At 37.7% G+C, this 14,253-nt stretch overlaps 1 protein-coding gene across 3 annotated transcripts in view; it reads right to left on the bottom strand.

The window, feature by feature from the left end:
• The window catches only part of BCKDHB (branched chain keto acid dehydrogenase E1 subunit beta), a 273,945-nt gene that overhangs the window by 73,410 nt on the left and 186,282 nt on the right, over positions 1-14,253 (bottom strand). The gene's annotated exons all lie outside the window — the stretch shown is intronic.

The raw sequence follows: 14,253 nt of genomic DNA, 5'->3' as shown, positions 1-14,253 counted from the left end.
AACTTTGTTATTAGATGTCTGGGACAATCTGGCAGTTAAAAGTGCACAGTGAAGATAACCCCATGTTGATTCAATATCTACCCAGGGGGCGTCCGCCAGCTCCCCCCTTTTTCCATCCAGTTCTGCCACTCAACCCATTGCTGGGACTTTACCATCTGCCCTCCAGCTAGGGTCAAGGTGGGCTATAAGAAAGGGGGAGTGGCTCTCTTCCGTACCAGTCACAGGGGCCCCAAATACCCTCCGTTTCGATCCTTTTACCAACACCTCCTTTATAAGTTCATTACCAAGCCATTTATCTGGTCACTGTATTCCTTCTCTATGGAGTACCTGCACTGGGCATCTGTCCCACACTTACATAATGAGTCTAACTTCCTTTCTTACTCACCATAACAAAGCCCTCTCTGAACCCTCTGTGGGGAAGGCAAAAAAACCTAACCCTACTCCACCTGGGCCAATCTGGTAGTGAGGGAAAAATTCCTTCCCAGTCCCTCTAGAAAGGAGCAGCTAGCCCGAAGCCCACAGCAGGTACTGACCAAACCTGGTATTTTGCCACCTCAAAGGGCGGGAGGGTGGGTGCTGCTCTGCCTGCTTTTCCCACCAGGCTTGTCCCTTTTCAACTCCCCAGCCCTTCTGGTCCCTGGCGATGAGTCAGCGTCGCCCGCTGATCCACTCCCCATTTTGCAACAGCCTCTCCCTTCTGCCCCGCCCCCTGGCCCGTAAAGCACTATTCTCATTCATCCAGTAAACTGGACAATGGTCCCCCCTCTTCAAGGTGTGGTGAATCCTGAAGGATCAAGCGATAACATTTATAGGATCACGTCATACATTAAGCTCACAGACCTTAAAAATATTCAAATAAAAGTTTGCTTGCTCAAGAAAATTGAGAGCCATAAGCAAGAAGGTAGTGATTTTTATGTTACAACTATAGATAGGATTTATTATAAAAAAGACAGAAACAATATGCAAATGTTAGGAGATTTAAGGTGAATTGCTCAAAAAATAGCTATATAGCACATAGTATATACCATGAGTGTCATATAAACAAGCAGTGGCTCATGAAAAAGTTTTGGTTATAGCAGATAACTGCTTATGCTGGGTTTGCTGTGAACCATAAGGACAACGGTTAAGTATCTTTAGCCACCTAACCAGTGCAAGATTGCAGTATATCTGATCATCATGAAATGTGTTGTAACTATTTGCTAAATTTCCTCGACCTGGGCAACACCAGATACCCACATTTTGACCGTCAGTTTCACTTTTCAAAATACTCATTTTATAAGGTGCATATAAAAGTTATATGAACTTCTGGAGTAGCACAGCAGAAAAAAAAGGACTTGTATATTAATCTTTTGAGGCCTATTGCAATCAGATTTTTAAAGCTAAGTAAAAGAAGCCCCAAGAGTTAGGTACAACTTTCCTAATCGTTCTGCTCTTTGATTTAAAATCTGAGTGGAGGCTACTGTAGCAAAACCCTCAGAGACAATTTCTCCATCCAATAGGGCAGCCAAGTGATATTTCTTGAAGCTAAAAGGTAACTGCTATTTACTATAGAACACAGATTAAACCCTGATTTGAGTATGTCTCATTTCTTTAGGAGCGCAGGAGTGTTTTAGTGGTTTTGAACAGCTGGACCACAGATGCATTGGCGAGAGGCAGCTCTGTAAGTGCTGTATGCACTATATTCTGTAAATGAAGCAGCTTTGCAACAGTCACAGAGATACAAGACAAAAAATCATTTAAACATCGGAAAAGTAATCTGCAGTTAAGCAGTCTTGAATTTCTTTTCACTTGCACTGGAAACTCTCATTAAAGAGCAGGAGCTATTAACTATCCCATAAATCTGCCAAAAATTCTGAGATAGTTCCTCATTGCAGAACAAAATGTACTAATCATCTTACTCGAGTTTTTGACTGATGAGATAAAGAATTTTACTGAATCATTTTTTTTTAAAAATGATTTTTTTTAAACAAAAGGACATTTTGTTTCGATATTCTTCTTATATAATTTTGTTCTGAGAAGGGTGTGTCTGGAATTTAGAGTGTTCCAAGCTATTTTTAAAACTACAGTACACTTTTTATTTTTGAGAATTTCACAACATGAAACGTACACCCATCATATCAACAGTAAAGAATAAAAGCCCAACTGTGGAAACTTTTATTCTCTGAAAAGTCCTTACTTGTACAATCAGTCCCACTGAGTTCAAGGAGATTGCTCGCATGTGTAAAGACTGTTAGAGTGAGTAAGGATTTGCATTATCAGACCCTAAGATTTCCTCTGATTGCTAAACGAGTTTTAAAACTGGATGGCGATTGGCCCCAGTGCCACATGACAAATGATGGCACTATTTCTCAGTAAAATGGCAGCAACCAGATTACTATGGAAAAGTGAATGATACCATGTGACCATTCAGAAGCTGTGAGGCATGAAAAGGAGTAACAGGATTTATTTTAACTACCATTGCCCTCCTGAAATTACTAAAACCATTTCATTTTTACATACCTGGAAATATACCTTTACTTTTGGAAGCAAAGGGACTAACTGATAGATCTAACTGAACTGGGCAGATATATTTCTTGTAGCAAAATTTAATGAAAATAAGGTATCTACTTTGAAAACGTAACAAAGAGTCGCAGTGTGAATTGCCTAATTTCTGTATTTGGAGAAAAGTTCAGCTTCACAAATAATTGTATTATCTACAACACACAATGAAAAATTGTTAACTGTTGCTTGCAGAGGAATAATGCTTTGAATAGAACATCATATGATCATTTATTTCTAAAATTTTAAAAAAGATATGTATTCCCTCATAAACCTGGGGTCAAAGCCACTCCATATTTGTCTAACCAAGTATGCAGTCTCAGGGATAACTGAACACAATCCCAATTCACAGAAATGGAAAGGTGGTCCCAGGGGGTACTCTCATTCACCAAAGACATGCATAACATGCTAGCAGAAGCTCTGTAATACAGCACAGCAGCATGTGGCCATAAGGACTTCATTCTACACTTACTTAAGTCAACTGGAGATATACTGGCATAAAAGTGGAGAAACACAGTAGTTAATCAGTTGCTTATCTTTTAAAAACATTGCTGCCATTACTCTTCTCCCCACACACCACTCTGTCTGACATCCCTTAATAGGAGAGTTGGGGAAGGATGTTAGAAAAGAATGAATTTCACACTCCATGCCGTAATTTTTTTCTTCTCTTTTTTGCCTGGTGTATGTTTTGTTTGGATTTTCTTCCACACCCTCCATTTTATGGAACCTCTGTGTTTACACTAAATCTCGTTGGCTTTCATGTGTTCAAAGTAGAAAACACACGCACATTTTACTTTATGTAGAGTATTTAAAAAGAAAAAAATACAGTGACTATTGGATGGCTCAGAAGATTAGTCCTGAGATATAAAGCTTTTCTTCTTTTTTAATTTAATCCAAGTTACTCATGAAGGAAAGTTTGTTGCCATCTGATAGCTAATCAGGACAAAAGAAAAGCACTGGTGGCATTAGTGCAGTGCCTAAATGGCACCTTGCTGTCAGTTGCAACATAGTGCCCAAAGATTCAATAAGCCCAGAGACCTTAACTACCCCGGTCATCAGTCCTTCCAGGCAGTGCTGAGGAACAATTAGCAAGGCACCGCTTCAAAATTGTTATTCCATTGCCTGTGCTGTACCTGCTCAATGAAGAAAGGACTCCGGGGCTCATGATTTCTAAATTCACTCTAAAAAGAAAAAAAATATGAAACAAACAGAATGTACTTTCCCTTTACTACTTTCCTATTGGGACTGCTTTAAAATATTCCAGTATGTTGGTAGAGAATATGAGGATTACAAAGTAACATTTTGTCAGATTATAAAAAAGGCAGCATGTCCATCCTGATAAGGAAATGTGGTAAAATTAAAGCTTCATCTTTGCAAGTCTAATAGTTGTGAACTGTGCTCTAAGGCTTTTCTGATCTGTGGCCCTATGTTTTTGCAATGAAGCGTCTTTGCAAATTAGTTTCTCTCTCTCTCTCTCACCACTCTCTTTATCTCACCACTCTCTTTATTCTATAATTATTTTAATAGCATTTTCCTCCTGAATTTGCAATTCATTATTTTGGCAGCTTTTTCTACACCTCCAAGTGTTGACAACGGAGGGAAATAATATGATTCTGGCAATTATACAAGTTCTGAAATGTGTGTGCTGACATCATCACTAACATACTATGCCCTTAGTGATGAAAAAGCAGGCTTAACTAAAACTGACTGTCAGCTAGCTGCATTTTACATTATTACTTTAAACATATCTCAAGGGTATCATTTCCACTGTAACCAGCTGGTTCATTACTAGGCCAATACCCCTCTAGGGAACTATGAAAAGCTAAAAGTACAAATTTTGCTACTCTCTTGTGTCATGATGGATAAATTGCGTCTATTATCTAAGAACTAATAAAAGTCCATTCTCAGAGTAAAAGGATCTTCAGTCCATTATACACAAGCTTGGCAGAATCTGACATCTCTTTTTATAATTTTGACAGATAATAAAGATGTTTTATTTTTAAAGCATTTTTTTCTATTTTTATCAATTTAAATTTTCACAGTTGCACACAATTATTGGGTGGATGGACAGACAATTATTGAATGACAGTACACGTTGATATTCTAAAAGTTAAAGTTTTATAAACTGTTAAAATATAAATTGTCAACATCACATAGCAAAATATACCAAGTAAATATCTTTAAATCCACAGATCATACCTGTTTTTACTGTTCATTTACTAGTCTATTTATAACAAGCCTAATTCAAAAAGTCTAAATCACTGGATTTTGACTCAGCTCTCAAGCAGCATTTTTCTTACCTTGCCTATCTCTCATTTTTTTTATTATAGCTGGAAATATTTTTTCATCAGTATGTGCATGTACAGTGAAATCAACATTTATCAAAATTTACTGATAAAAATCTAATCGTTCCAAGTCTAATTACTGAAGAAGTCATTATCCACATGTGTGTTTTAGAATGGGACGAAAGTTAGTACTTTAATTCTATCATTTTTCAGAGATGGTCACAATTTTTTTGTAGAAAAATAAAGTTTCATTTTTGAAAAGCGAGTAAGAAAAGTTGTCAGTTATTGAACTTTTCTTTTTCAATGTTCTACTTCATATTTTAGTCATATTTGCATCAAAATGATTTTTAAAAATTCATTTACCTAAAACTGCATTTTTTCACTGAAAACTGGGGTTTCAATATATGAAAATGTTTGAAAACTATTAGTAAAAACCTTCAGTAAAAATATTTCAAAAATGAAAAATGTATATCTATTTCAAATGCTTAAAAATATAAAATTATTCATGAAATTGTTTCCCCATTTTTGACCAGTTCTAATTATTTTGTTCCCTGCAAATTTATAAAATGTTCGGGGGAAAAAGTCCCTCCAAAATGGCCTTAGATCAAGACTTCTATTAATGTTTCAATAACATAAATGAAGTTGTTCATCAGATTTTTAATGGTGAATGAAGAGGAAAAGTATAGAGATGAGGAGTCAGAGAGTAAAGGTTGAAAAATAAAGCATTTAATGACTGATGTTCAAGCCTTTTCACTCTTCTGCCACTATAATGGTCTATTTGGTAAACCTGTAACTCACATGCACAGAAGAAATACCTGCAAGAATTAGGAATGTTCTTTAAAGTTCCATTGCAACTGAAAAGAATATTCTCATACACCAAAGGAAGATTATATTAATTAGGTAACCATATACAAAAAATGAAAATCTAATACTCAAAGAATCTAATCACATTCCTTTAATGGTGTCAGAGTCCCACAGAAAGGAAAGCAGAGAAAGCCTTAGAATCCACATAGTTTTGCTTTAGTTATACTGGATACCTGATATATCTGGGTCTCATTTTACAAAAGGAACAAGATGCAGAGAAGCTAAAATAAAGATGACAAGCAAGATTTCTTCACATACGGATCAGTGGACCATTAACTGATGAAGCAGGATTTCTCAATGTCTAGCAACAAAGTGATCAGATCCAGGATAAATCTGTTAAATGTTCTTAAAGGGACCTTGAGAGGAATTACAATAAATAAACTGCAGTCCTAGTCCGCAATGGTGGAGATATCAATGGACATAGATTCTCAGCTGGAACATTGGTGGCAAAAGTTAGCAGGCCAAGACAGAAATAAACTCTGAGTGCAAGAGATTCAGATACTTACTCTTTGCAACACAGACATTAAGAAACCATTTGAAACTTAAGTAACTTTAATTGTATCATAAAAAGTTAAATATATCCTTAACAGAAAATTTACATCTGGAAGCAAGAAAACTAGTGTTTCTGAAGAACCAGACAACATTCTGTAATATTCAAGTGACTGGCTTCTTGGCGGAGAAAAAAGAAAATCCAATTTATTTTTATTTCACACACAAATGATTGCGAACATTTTAGTTGCTAATGCAATCCATGTTAGCAGAGTATGATTCTCTGTCCCACTCTAATGGTTAAAGCAAATATAGGCTTGTAAGTCCCTAACTACCTCCAAGCAGTAAAAAGGCTCATGCTTTTAGAACCAGAGGGCTCCACATGTAACAGCCAAGGGTTGTGTTAAAAGCAGTAGTCTGTGCAGATCTCTGAACTGTTGAGGACTAGCTTCCCAAAAAATAAATAATTGTGGTAAGTACTCAATTTATGTTGGAAGACGTTTAGGGCCCCCACATGTCAAACAGCTGTAAAATGCGTGGGCATTTTTACTGTCTTTCTTATTGTTTCTGGAAAATAAGACCAAGAGAGTGTCCTGTCTGTGGTGCACAGAAAGAAGAATGTGGAAGTGGATGGGTCTCAACCCCTTTTTAAATTTATTCTGACCTTTTGGAACAGAAGACAAGAATTGGAAGAAGTAAAACAGGGATTCAACAATATTCAGTTCCAAGAAAGACCACTGAAAAATATTCTAAAGGAAGAAAATCAAATGATAGTCTAGTGACTGTATGCTGTTCCTTTGGCTCTTTGAAAGTAATTTTTGTTCAGACCCGTATTTTAGATATTGTTTTTGATTTATCAAACTGAAATTTGAAATAAGAGTCAAAGATTTCCATTTGATGAATCTAAACAGTGTTGTTACAGCTGCAAAGGGATATGAAGCACTAAGTGGCCTAATGGAAAAAGCATAAAAATTTTCAGTATGATGAAAAGATGCAATTGCCAGACAACTCAATGAAAACAGAAAAAGGTGGTCTCTCCTCTTAACCATATTAAGTCCAGTCCGTTATTATTCTTATTCTCTCTCTTCTCCCACAAGGAAAAAAAAGCCATTATAGACATTAATTACATACTTCCACAATGCCAGATAACATTCTTACTTGTTCTTCAATGTCAGACATTTTGTCTTATTATAGTTAGTTGTACTACATTTTTGTCTGATGTATTTAAATGTTTCATATTCTGTATGCTAAATATAACCATTAAATGAAAAAACTAATACTTTTTTAATGTTTCCAATAAGATTTAAAGAGACATCCCTACCTCATAAAAATAATCAAATTTCTTTCAAATTAAGGCTTGGAGCAAACTAGAAAATTAGCAAGGCAAATCATTTAAACACGTATAATGAAAAGGAAGGCACCACAAATTACAGATGACTTGTATCCTGTGGTGAAAGAATTGGGCCTAAGAGATTTAAAACTGACATTTTCATCAGTTAAGGAAACCAAGGGTGTAAAGAAGACTAGTACAGTTATGTGAATTACAATGGCCTCGTATTACTCTATTTTCTTGATCACATGAAAAAGAAAGAATAATTTTAACAAATTAAATAACTGTTTAGAATTAAGAATTTCATTAAAACAAACTTTGACAATGAAACAAACATATTTATAGCCATATGCCTATCACCACCCTGATCACTTTGACCCTGAATTAGCAAAGCACTTAAGCATGTTCTTAAGTCCCAGGGAAGTTGCACCCCTTTCCACCATTCTTTGCTGGCCTCTAACTTCTAACTGTCTTTGAGGAAGGGGCTGTGTTTTCAGCTCTGTGTTGATGCTATTGCCATACTAATGTTAATCATATCCTGTATAACTGAGGGTACCTGTGTTTAGAGTAGACAGGCTGAGCCTCTTTGCTGTTCCAAGACATACACGCACACTTGTGAAAGGAGTCAATATGCATGTTGGCTAAGTGAACATCTGCTGGTCCATCTCCAATTCTCCTCAGGTTAAGGTTTGTCTATTAAGTCAATACATTTAATAGTTTATTGTTGCCTGAATAATCACAGATTTGATCAGAATTCCCTGCTACATCACTTCTAAATATTAGATTATTCTGGTTCAGTTTGGGATTTATGATAACTCCCTGGTGACTTAGGTATGCCACAGTTGTCACTTCCTGTTTTAATTATTGCTGCATTTAGAGGAAATCACATTGTGATCTCTATAGTTATACAGCAGATAGAAGAACATGCAAGGACCCTAGGCACTATCATAAGCAATTTAATAATAAAAAGTAACATCTAGAAGACAATTACCTGATAGTACTGCCTGAAGCCTTTCAAGTTTAGGCATTTTTTGTATTTCATATAGGCCACTTCCTTTGAAGTCAACCTAACAAGCCCAAGCTGAAAGACAAGTTATCCTAAATGGCTGAGGGCCTGCCAGTTTGACAAATAGCATGTTCTTATTCATAGATTCTAGGACTGGAAGGGACCTCGAGAGGTCATCGAGTCCAGTCCCCTGCCCTCATGGCAGGACCAAATACTGTCTAGACCATCCCTGATAGACATTTATTTAACCTACTCTTAAATATTTCCAGAGATGGAGATTCCACAACCTCCCTAGGCAATTTATTCCAGCGTTTAACCACCCCGACAGTTAGGAACTTTTTCCTAATGTCCAACCTAAACCTCCCTTGCTGCAGTTTAAGCCCATTGGTTCTTGTTCTAATTACTAGAGGCTAAGGTGAACAAGTTTTCTCCTTCCTGCTTATGACACCCTTTTAGATATCTGAAAACTGCTATCATGTCTCCTCTCAGTTTTCTCTTTTCCAAACTAAACAAACACAACTCTTTCAGCCTTCCTTCATTGGTCATGTTCTCTAGCCCTTTAATCATTCTTGCTGCTCTTCTCTGGACCCTCTCCAATTTCTCCATATCTTTCTTGAAATGCGGTGCCCAGAACTGGACACAATACTCCAGTTGAGGCCGAACCAGCGCAGAGTAGAGCGGAAGAATGACTTCTCGTGTCTTGCTCACAACACACTTCTTAATGCATCCCAGAATCACATTTGCTTTTTTTGCAACAGCATCACACTGTTGACTCATATTTAGCTTGTGATCCACTATAACCCCTAGATCCCTTTCTGACGTACTCCTTCCTAGATAGTCTCTTCCCATTCTGTATGTGTGAAACTGATTGTTCCTTCCTAAGTGGAGCACTTTGCATTTGTCTTTATTAAACTTCATCCTGTTTACCTCAGACCATTTCTCTAATTTGTTCAGATCATTTTGAATTATGACGCTATCTTCCAAAGCAGTTGCAATCCCTCCCAGTTTGGTATCATCTACAAACTTAATAAGCATACTTTCTATGCCAATATCTAAGTCGTTGATGAAGATATTGAACAGAGCCGGTCCCAAAACAGACTCTTGCAGAACCCCACTTGTTATACCTTTCCAGCAGGATTGGGAACCATTAATAACTACCCTCTGAGTACAGTTATCCAGCCTGTTATGCACCCACCTTATAGTAGCCCCATCTAAGTTGTATTTGCCTAGTTTATTGATAAGAATATAATGTGAAACCGTATCAAATGCCTTACTAAAGTCTAGGTATACCTCATCCACTGCTTCTCCCTTATCCACTAGACTCATTATCCTATCAAAGAAAGCTATCAGATTGGTTTGACTTGATTTGTTCTTTACAAATCCATGCTAGCTATTCCCTGTCACCTTACCACCTTCCAAGTGTTTGCCGATGATTTCCTTAATTACTTGCTCCATTATCTTCCCTGGCACAGAAGTTAAACTAACCGGTCTATAGTTTCTTGGGTTGTTTTTAGACTCCTGGGTTGTTCACCAATACCTCTGTGACAGAAGTCTAAGAAGAACTGAAGGAAGGATCACCTAAGTGTCAAGTTATTCATTATATAAGTTCCAGTTGTCTGGAATTAAGAATTTCAGGGTCTGGAGCAATCTATTAAAACAAACCTTCACAGGCAACTATCATGCCTATCAATTGGAAATATCAGAAGCAATTCTAAGCAGATGACTGGAAAGAAAAAAGGAATAAACTCTGGAGTTTTACAAAGTCAGGAGACTGATTACTTAAGAAATGTTGTAATAAGATCCCCAAGATGACTATCAATCTAAAAATATTAATGAAGTTGATTATAAATTCTTGCAAGTACAGTAACTGACTGGTTTGCTTATGTGCACAATGGTTTTCTTCAGGGGCATTTTAAACCAGTAGATCATACAGATAATACAGATTTGCATAAAAGTCCATCAGCTGTAACAAGTGGCATGGCCACAATTTGGCAGTATTTCAGTGGAAACAATGGTGATCAGGTTTCCTGGGAAATTAAAGGGAGAAAACTGTAGAAAATAATAAAGTATCCAGGAGTTTTATTTATGGAATATTTTTCATTTTAAATTATGCTTTTCTTACAAATAGATTTAATGATGATGATTCCACTAATCCGGAGAAAATGCCTGAATTAAGTTATAAAAGTAATACCCTTACTATGGCTTTATGTCCATACAATTTTGGATTAAAAAGAAGATTGATGTTTTAAAATAAGCTTTCTGGCACTGTGGACAAAAAAAAACAGGATGGCAGTGTGTTAAAATTCTATGAGGTGCACTTTTTATAGCATCTAATATTCATCTGTCTACAGATGAACCAGCCCAAAGGAAGATAATAATATTTTGTCTGTCATCTCTCCTTGAGGGCTCCTGCACACAGTACATTTTCATTATCTGTTGGTTGAGTTGTTGAAGGACTTGAGACAACCTTCCCTTCCTCTAAAGTTGGAAAAACATTTGCTGGCTCCAGATGAATGAAATCCTTAGCAGGAATGCCTGCTAAATCTGGCCTGGTGGGCCAAAGAATCTGTACTTCCTGTATAGAGTTATATATCCCTGCTGGAAAGATGGAATGAGGAAACAGGTTAATAAGTTTGGATAATTCCTTTAAACGTTTCCAAGGGATTCTCCAAACAACTTGATCCTACTGTAAAAGGGGATGAATAAAATTACCTCTAGATATACGGGGTCCTTCTTATTTCTTGCTTTTAATAATGATGTTTTTTCTTAGGCTGTGAGACCAGGTTGGACCTGGTTAAGACAGTCTTAGCTGCTCTGCTCAGGATATTGCTACTCTTAGTCAACTGACTGTCCAGATAACAGCATTATTTATGGAACATTTCCCCTTCTTTCTACTTTATATATAACTGTTCTTTGTTCCGATATAAAATGTTAGCATAACAACAAACAACAGCAAAAAGAAGCTTCTGGAAACTATGATGAAACAAACTAGATCAAATTCAATGCGACAAAGCAGCAAAAATATCTTCATTTCTCATGACAGATCCCTGATTCTCATGCCATACATAGCATTATTTATATAAAAAGGGTCTTATAATGGAAAATGTCAGGCAATTTTAACTACAAGAGGCACTATCAGCTTCCCCTCCAGTTAAAAACTGTTTGAACAGAGAATGGTCCCCTGGCTAATGGCTAAGAATAAGGAATCTGTTTTGAGAACAGATGACATTCTTGCTGCCTTATGCTGAATTTGAGCCAATTCTTCCCACCAGAGTCTTCAGAAGCTTTGGGTTTTTTTCCCCTTTTAATTGGACTTGGTGTTGTGAAGTATTATATCAATCCCTCCAGAGGAGCACTTAATCACTTGTTTAACTTTAAGCACACAAGTAGCCCATGTGCTTAAGAGCTTTGCTAGATCAGGACCTTATGTAGCAAAAAGAATAAAACGAAGAGAAACTGAAGTAGTAAATCAGGTACTGAAGCTATGATCCAGCGTCCACTGAAGTAAATGAAAAGACTGTCATTGACTTTAATTGGTATGGGATCAGGTCCCTAGTGAAGGGCAACAGTATTAAATCTATGACCCAGTAAGAAATAAATGTAATATATTCCTTCCTCCCTGGGATTAGAGATTACACATTCAGAATGTTTCACTAAGGAACACACTTAGTTTCAATCCCCTAGATTGAATTTAGATGTATATACATCTCATAAGCAACATTAAGAGAAGACATCTAACTGGATGTAAAGATGCCGGCAGAAAAGAAATTAGGGCACAGTTGAACAGCAGGCTTTCACTGAAGGGGGCAATCACTCAGCCCAGCACACTGTGTCAAAGCAAGTGCTTCTGCTGATTATTCACTAACAGAACTAATCTCATGAGATAGGTGACCCTTGGAGAGACTACTTAAGAGAGGTAGAAAGTATGATTGGATCCCCTTCTCAGATCCTGTACTTAAAGCCACAATACCAGGGATACTAGCAAAAGATACATTCCCCTTCTCATGTGTGTAAGCTTGTGGAAGATTATGATGGCTGCAGTTCAGCAGTGACGGGGACATGAAAGCTACTCTTCTTCCAACAAAGGCTGTACTGGAGATTTTCAAAGAAGTGAAGGCAACAAGTGGAAAACAGGGAAAGCCACTGTGTTTGTCTGCTGCTCAAGTGGTACCAAAAGGGAAGGTTTCCTTTTAACTCTCTCCCTTCTGTCTCCCACATCCAAGCAGAGACTTTGTACAATATGGCCTTTATCAGCCATTTTACACAGTCTTTTAGTATTCCATGTCTCTCTCTCCCACACATACCTTTTACTCCTGATGTAGCTGAAGAACACTTATTTAGAAGCTTCTTTACATGCCAAAGTCACTTAAAATAAATGTGTGGGACTCCTTTTCTCTTTGTTTACCATTATTTTAATTTTCTAAATATGAAGGAAAATCAGTTTATTTTCTGGAATATCTTTTCCGAAATACACTTCCATACAAAAAGATGACTATATGTTGATGGTGCTTCTACAACAAAATTATTTTTATACTATAATTTAGTACTCTTTGTTCTTGCTTAAGCCCACATACCGGCATGAATAGGGAGGCCACTGAGGCCCAGAATATCCGATATCCCAGTACTTCTGAGAATGGTATGGGCCCACCCTCACTTGTATGACCTTGCACCCACTGGCATGACCTCACGTGCATGGTGCATTTGCGGTCACGCCGGTGGGTATGGAGTGGGGCACTCTTCAAGATGGCATTCTCCATGGATGACACTGGACAAAACCACATCTGGTTTTGTCTCAGTACCAGACAGGAGATAAATTATAGAAAAACAGGACTGCCTGGACCAATGACTTGCCGAGGCATTTCTGACATCACTAACACATTTGGTTAGGAAACACTGAAATCAATCTGTAAGTGTATTCTGTTTCGATGGGATACTCTTTCATATTGATGCAACGTGTTTGATTGCACATCTTTTGTTAACACTAATGGGAGTGTTGCAGCTCATCACAGGGTCACTGGCCCTTTGAAATGAAGCGGGTTAAGCTCTCTTGTGCTAGAACAGGTGTGCCCAGCTGGACCAATGAAGAGGGCAGGGCAGCACTGGGATATGTGAGAGGCCAAGCTGTCAGTAAGGAAAGGGAATATTCTGGGAGCAGGAGCAGCAGGAAGTTCCCTGGGTGAGGCTGCCAGGTTCCCTTGGGAGTGGAGGTAGTAGGAACCTGCTGGAGGAAAAAAGGACACCAGGGAAAAAGCCCTGGAAACTGATGCTCAGTTAAAAAAAAACAAGGAAGACCCTTGCAGTAGGTCCTGAAGTAGGAAAGAGAGAGGCAAAGGGGAAAATCCAATGGAGCTGTAGTCAGGGCAGGCTGAGAAACTATGTTTTGCATACATTTGGGAAATAAAACTGTGCCTGGAAAGAGACTTTGAGTGTGGCAGTGGATCCTTCATGGGCTGAGGATGAGACAGAGTCTTATCACACAGCTAAATCCCTGAGCACCACTTTGACCATTTGCCTGATAGTTTCTTAACATAATCAATTATAGTCTATTTATCATGTTCCTCCATTTGTAAATACAGTGGAAAGGTTAAATTTCTTCTGACAAACCAGACAGATGAATGATGACTAAGTTCATTGATAACAGTCTGTTCTGTCTCATACTCAAGACTGAGGCTGAGGCTAGCCATGAGCTGTGCTGTGTAGAACACGGTTTTGGACAGAGGTGGGTGGTGGCATGGGGGAAG

Source organism: Mauremys mutica, chromosome 3 (genome assembly GCF_020497125.1).
Source record: "Mauremys mutica isolate MM-2020 ecotype Southern chromosome 3, ASM2049712v1, whole genome shotgun sequence".
Classification (NCBI taxonomy): domain Eukaryota; kingdom Metazoa; phylum Chordata; order Testudines; family Geoemydidae; genus Mauremys; species Mauremys mutica.
This window is presented reverse-complemented; position numbering and strand designations above follow the sequence as displayed.